The sequence below is a fragment of the Parasteatoda tepidariorum genome, chromosome 9 (genome assembly GCF_982258835.1).
Source record: "Parasteatoda tepidariorum strain Cologne lab strain chromosome 9, Ptep-v5.0, whole genome shotgun sequence".
Taxonomy (NCBI): Eukaryota; Metazoa; Arthropoda; class Arachnida; order Araneae; family Theridiidae; genus Parasteatoda; species Parasteatoda tepidariorum.
In genome coordinates, this window is record NC_141763.1 from 90,240,616 (window position 1) to 90,248,354 (window position 7,739).

Genomic DNA, 7,739 nt, shown 5'->3' on the forward strand with positions numbered 1-7,739 from the left:
ACCCATGATCCGTCTATCATTGAGGATATTTTACGTCTGCACTGTGGTCGGTGAGAGCTGTGGGCGGAATTCGTATCGATCCGCCATCGATGGGATTCAAACCCGGTTCACCTGCTTAGGGGGCAAGTGTTCTATCAACTGAGATACCACGGCCCATTTATCATAGATTGATACTTTTCTGTAATTAAAAGTTTCCTTTGTTCAATATTTGCCAACAGTTCAATTTTCTAAATGCTTAGAATTTTACTATCCGTTTAACTTTTGCAAAGAGTCTTAATAAAACTTGGTACGATATAATAATTCTGCTATCAATATCATAAGCATAACTGTTCAACTTTGAGTACATTTAACTCCAACTAAAAAAAAAATTTAATATTTCACTTACATTTTTTTGCTATCACATAAATATTAAAAGTTTCCTTTGTTTAACATTTGCCAACAAACAGTACATGTTCTAAATCAGTGGTTTCCAACTGGCGCCCCGGGGGCCGCATCCGGCCAGCGAAGCTTTTATTTGTGGTCCGCGAACTAAAATATATTAGTTGTCATTTTTTTGCGAACAATTTTCGTAAAAAATCAGTATGGGTTTAAAATACTTTTCTCGTTAATAAAAACCTAATTTTTTCGTTTCTGTGAAATTTAACATACCAACGGTGCAAAAATATTTATTTCTCAGGTTTTGCACCCAGAAAAATATTTATTCAAATACAAAAATAATCGTGTGTGTTGCTTTTTTTTATTTCATTTTTTTGTATTTTGTGAATATAATTTAGCATGTGTGTATCAGAAATTTTCTCGAAGAAATTCTCCGATTTAACTTTCTGAAACCACTAATTTTGGACGAAAATATTTACACACACATTTGTAAATTTAAAATGTAAATATCTATTTTCTGGTGGTTGCAGCAGACAAACCTCAATTTTCTCATTGAACATTTTGTGTGCTACTATGTAAGTTTTAATACCAACCTTTTTAAAGTTTTATATCTTAATAAATAGATATCTGTGGCACATTAATTGTTTAATACATAGGTGCACATTAAAGTTATTGTAGCCCGAATTTTTATTATCTATTTAATATTTTTAAGAATACTATTAATAACAATTAAATATTTTTAAAAATCTACTTCTTATTTTAGTTTGTATTTCAATACTTTTGTTTTGTACAACTTGGTAAAAGACTGACAGTAATATTTAATGTTCCTTCAAACATAAAAGAGTCTTACATAAAATTTTGACAAAGTTGCGGCCCGCCATTTGATTTGTGTTTTTAATTGTGGCCCTCAGCCTCATGTAAGTTGGAAACCCCTGTTCTAAATGATTAGAATTTTGTTTTATCCCTCAAGTGCGAAAAAAGAAAAAGAAAAAAAAACTTCATAACAGGAGGGGAAATACCATAATTTCTCTCTCTCTCTCTTTTTTTTCCTGCCAACTGTCGAGCAACATTAGGAAGAACCTAAACTCATTCTTTGACATCGGATACAGAAAAATGGTCGACTAAATTCGGCTGAATAGAAATAGCACAAAAGACGTATAGCACTATATTTTCTGTGCTAAGTATTCCTTCATATCGTTGCCTACGTTTTGTGTTTCCGGTGGTTGGAATAAAAACCAAAACCTTCCTCCCTTACATTTTGTTCGTTCAAGCATTCAGCCAAAGAATATATAAGCTATGCATCTCGTAAATTCCTCGGTTTCTTTTAATTTTTCTTCTTCGTGTAATGGACAAACAGAATGGAATCAAATATATTGCGGTATCATTTTTAATTTCTGGAAAAAAACATCAAACTATAATGATTTATTTCGCATTTTATTTGTTTTTTTGTTTTTTTTTTGTCTGCTATAGAGAATTAATTGATTGAAATTTTAAATTCTAGGAACCTCATTGAATTATAATTTTTAATAATTTAATTTTTGCATATCTAAATACGTTGTGTTCAACATCGCTATTAGAATTTCTAATTTTTCTTTAAATAGAAAATCGCTTGAAACTTAACTCAGGCAATTTTTTTGTTATTCTTATAGTGCTAGGTGTTCGATTTCGTCACTGCGCTTTCTCTTCCTTTTAGATAGAAAATCGTTTTAAATTTGATTTGAGCCGATTTTTTTATAGTTGAGTTGTATTTCGTTATCACGATTACTCTCCTTTCATGAAATAGAAAATCGTTTGAAATTTAATTTGAACGAATTATTATCATTATTATTTGCCATTTCTTTTTGTCACGCTGCATTCTATTTCGTAATTATAATTTCTAATCGTTCTTCAAACCGTTTCAGATTTAATTCAAGTCGCGTCTTTATGCTCGTTATGCTTCGTTAGAACGATTTTATGTCTTTATTTAGGTAGATGCTAAATTGAATGATAAAAATATGGTGATAAATTCAATTCGAAATAATTTTATGTTGCGTAGTTTTGTTATGTTGGGATCTAGTTCGTTATTACAATTTCTTATGTGTCTAACCATGGAAAATCGTTTGAAATAAAATTTGCACTAATTTTTAGTAGTGACTTATTACTGTTTGTCCTTTTTTTTTGAGATAGAAAATCATTTGAAGTTTAATTTTTTAATTTTTTTTATTTATTAAAAATTTTTTTTCGACAGGTTGTTTTGTTATATTTTTGTTTTACTTTGCTATTACAGTGTCTAATATTTCTTTAGATAAAGATTCCTATGACATTTTGTTTCAGTTAGTTTCCTACCGAGTTTCTATGCAAAAATGCGTCACTTTGTTTTACGGTGTTTTTTCGTCTTTGAGATAAAAAGTAGTTTGAAAATTGCTTTGTCGTAATTCTTTTTCTCCGATTTAAAATTTTCCTACCTTTTTTTTTCTGAGAAAATGATATGATATTTGGTCTGAGTTCATTTTTTTGTGGTGCCTTTACGTGGTGTTTTACTTACTTATAATTATTTTTGTCATTTTCATGGATGAAAAATCGTTTTAAATGTATTTTATCCTAATTGTTTGTCGTTTTGTTTTGTTATTAAAATCTCCAATATTTCTTTAGATAGTAAATCGTATGAAATTTGCTTTGATCTAATTTTTTATATTGTCTTTTTGCATAATGTTATACTTTTTTATTACATCCCCCCCCTTTTTTTTCCTAAAAAAATAGAAAATCGTTTGTCTTTTTCAATGTATTTTTTTTTTCTTTACTTTTTTTTTGTTTAAATTATAATTATTTAATTTTACGAAAATGACTTAAAAACAGTTATGAAATACCCAATAGCTGATTTGCTGCTCTGATTCACAATCCCCACTCTTTGGATCTTTTTTCCGTACCTAAATTGTATCTTTTTTTCTTTTTTGTGGTTCAGCAATATTTTATGTTTTAACTCCAGTTTTACAGGCCAAGCTCTAAACTTTCCCCGTCACCCCTCAAAAAATAAAAAATAATAAAAACATTAAACATGGGAATGAGTAGGGAGGGTGGGAGAGACCAAAAGCGGAAATCTATCGCTCAACGTAAAATTGTCACTTTTAACGCTTTATTCTGAAGGCGAGTCATTTTTCAATGTCACAAAACGCTTTACTAGACCCCGCCCAATTTCTGCATTTACAGCATTTTATTTATTATTATTTTTTTTAAAAAATTTGTTTGTATATAAGACATACATTATTTAAACATGGTTTCAAAAAGTGGAATTATGTAAAATGTTTTTATATATTAGTTTTTTCTTTTGCCAGTTGTGTCCTTAAAATTTTAGTTTCGAGTAAGAAAAACATTGCGAAATAAGTATGAAGTACTTCAACAATTAACGGCATCAATTAAAAAATTTTTAAATTTTTTATTTATTTCTTATTTTTTTTATCATTGCAAGCTCTGACCCCTGCTCATTCCACCCACCAACCCTCTTGATTGATTTTCATTAATTATTGTTTTTATTTAAAATTGATATTTTTCAAAAAAGCTAAGATCCTTTTCAATAAATAATATAGTAATCTAATTTTATGTAACCGCATTTTGTTGATATATTAATCGATGTATTGACAAGTGTATGATAACATAGAAAGTAATTGCAAAGTATTTATTGAAAAATAAAGAAATAAATAAACTAAGGAAAACAGAATGTATGGCACAATAAGAATTAATAACGAAGACTCAATTTTGCTCGCTAGATATAACTTTATGTAATTTTATCAATTTAAATAAGAAAGTTTTTTTTTTCTTGCACTCTTGATTTCTTCATCTTTTTATGTTTTTAAAAATTTATACATCAATATTAAACGTTATAAACAGGCAATATGTGATCCCTCTTTTTTTTATTTGTTACTATCGATATTAATTTAAGAGTGCGCAGATGAAATTAAAACTTTTAAAAAAATAAAAAGAATTTCTAAGACAATGATTAAAAGGCCATCATAAAAATGAGAACAAAATTTGGAAATAGCACTTAATATTGTAATAAATTTCACACAAATTGGAATTTCGTAAAAAAACGAACTTGTGTTTAGTGGTTCTTTCAGTACCTCAACTCTTTTGTTGAATTCTACATGCTGCAAAGCAGCACTTCATCGAGTTAAAAAAAAAAAAAAAAAAAAAAAAAAAAAAAAAAAAAAAAAAAAAAACTGCAAGTTTAACATTTAATATTTCTTGAACTTTAAGTTTAATATTTAATAATTTTCGAAATACAAATTTTTCAGTAACTGTCAGTTTTTTTCCTCATTTTTTATTCTTTCCTACTATCTGTACACTTTCTAACGCTCCTTCGTAATTTCACGCTCCTACGCCTTATAATTCAAAAAAAGAATTAAAATATGAAAGTCGAAAATAAAATAATTAAAAGACATAATCCCGTCATCAGCTCACACGATTATATCAGCAAAAAAGTGTGCTTTCTGTTATTGTATTAATATAGCCAAAGCAAAATATATCAATGCAGTAGTGTGAGTACTATTACAGATTATCTAGATTTTCAAAGATTATTTTTAAGCATTAATTACATTTAAACATGTAATTTTTCCCCCGACTACTGTATATAATGTTAGTTATATTATTTTTCTGCGTCAAAATTGTTTTCGACCACTCGTTTTCAAATTGTTTGAATTGCTTTATAAGATTTTTTTGTTTTTGTTTCTGGATCTTGATTATCAAGATATTCTACATAAATATTTTTTAGCTGTTTTATGAAATTAGTTTAATCTGTAGTTTTTCTTACACAAATACAAATTTGTTAAATAACGCAATATTTTGTTAAATCTCGTCAAATAAGCAAGTGAATGATTGCTCTATTTCTGTATTTGTATAGTTCCAAAAGAAAGAAAAAACTGAAAAGTAAACTTATTGAAAACACAAAATGTAAAGCACGAGCTTTAGCAACATTTTCAGTATTTCTTATAGTTGTAAAATTTCAATCTAATCTTTACTTAATTAGAGTTTTCTGTATATTTAAATTCGTCTTATTTTTAATAAAATCTTGGAATGAATGATTTAATAAAATCTTGAATGAATCCTACTCCTCTGTTATATTTAAGTGTTGTGGAATTTAGAGCAGATTTTTTTTTTACCAGTTCTGATAAAAAATTAGCCCTAAGCCTATTTTTATAATTCATTAAAAATCGTCATAATTTGTTACTAGTGATATAAAAATAGTCTAATTATAATGCTAATTTTAATCTGCACATCGATTAAATTTTCTTCGGTATTAGGTAAAAATTCATAAAATAAAAAAAATTTCAATTATTTTTCAATCTTTTTTTTTTCAATTTGTTTCAATATTTCAATTTAAAAGTAACTTCTGAGTTTATTCTATTTTTAAGCTTGATTTGAAATAACAAGAATACGATTATTTTGAATTTTATTTCTCACAACTTTTGTAATTTTCTTTTAAATGAATGCAGCTTTAAATGTTATTTCGAATTAAAAAAACTTTGAATATAATGTTACAGTACTATAAAAAAAAACAAATATTCGTCACAAGTAAAATAAAAAAACAAATTATTCGTCACAAGTTTTTGGAACTTAAAAATAAAATTCAAGAAAATCATGCTTAAAGATTTTAAGAAAGACATAAATTCTGACTTAAAAACATTTTTTAAATCTATTATTAACTTCATGCTCTTTAAATCCAGCATTTAGTGCATCTGATTTAAACTACTCATTGCAATAAGGACTAAAATCAGCGCCTCAGCGATAAATCTTTAACCATTTTACCGAAAGATCATTACTTTTACCAAAACTATCTTAATTATACATTTCCATGTATGACTTGGGTAATTAGTTCGATTCGCTTTTAAGAACATCCAATAGACCTTATCCATTCCAAACCATTCGCTTTCTCTAATCTCAGGAGCATGTGTGATGTGGTTACCATAGCAACGCATCAAGAGCATCCTTCCCTTTGGGGATACAACAGCCTCCTATGGCTTTCGGAGGTTAATTCGCAGTAATTGGCTGAGAAAGCGTGTCCAATCATCTCGATTAATTATGTGCCCTGAGGGAAACGGGGACGCCAAGCTATCCCTTTTAAGTAGCTACGTTGCTTTACATTTATTACCCCCCAAACGTTTACCAGAAAGGGCGTAGCTCTGCAATAGAAGCTTATAAACATTTGTTACGTCGCCTCCCTCCCCCTGATTAAACGTATTGGTGTGTGTTAGAAGCAGTTTAGCTTTTGGGTTGCAGCGAAGTATATTGTATTGAGTAATGACTGAAATTAATTTATTATTTGACTCATTAATAAATTTGGAACAATAAATAAAATATCTAAGTTAATTACTTGAATTGTTTTAAAGAGTTAATTTTCTTGGCTTTCTAAAAATGTATTTTCTTGTTTTGTTTGTTTTGTAAATGGTTATTTGTTAGGTTGAACAAGATATAAACTTCATTATGTTTATTTTATTTAGAGAAATGATTTATTAATTATTAATTTTATTGCATGAAATAACGCTTTTTTTAAGAATAAAATGTTATTTTCATAATTGTTGTGTGTTTGCAAGTGCTATTCATGACTGTTATGTTAAGTTTAGTTTAAACTGCAAAAATCAAATTATGGTAAAAAGTTACGGTGTAAAGATCAAATTACGGTAAAAAGTACCTGCTCTCAAGCTGCCGGTACTTTTTACTATGAAATCCATTTATACCGAAACATGTTACAGAACAAAAAAAATCTGATGTGCCGTAGTTTTTACAGTAATAATTACCGGAAAATCATTGAACGACTCTAATTAAATAAATCCGTTGAAATTTCAACTACAGTGTAGAAGTAGAAGTGTAGAGGGCCATACAACGCACAGAACACTTTAAGGAAGTAAAAATAACCCCGGATGGCCAATGGAGTTACAATAATTGCCCTCACTATCATGAAATCCAACCTTCTCCAGGTCATATTTTTAATTGTCCTTCTACACTGGTTAAACTCTACAACATAGACCCAAACCACACTATTGGCCAAGGGTTTTTGACATGGCCAGGGCTGTTTTGGACGCCTTCAGCACTATTTGTTTCCTCTGACTACTTGAACAAGAAAACAACAACAGCAGCATTACTTAAATAAATATTACTACAAGAATTATGGTACAATACTTTACGGTAAAAAAGTATTTTGCTGTAAAATGTATTTTACAGATGATGCAAAGTTCCGGGACATTTATATCATAATTTGATCTGGAATTTTTTACTGTGTATCTTTAGCCAGTTGATTCTCAAAAAGACACATATGAAGAAAAACCACGGTTTTGTGGAAAAGAAAAGCCTCTGTGTTCTGAATTTTCAATGTTTAAAAAATAACTTCAATGGAA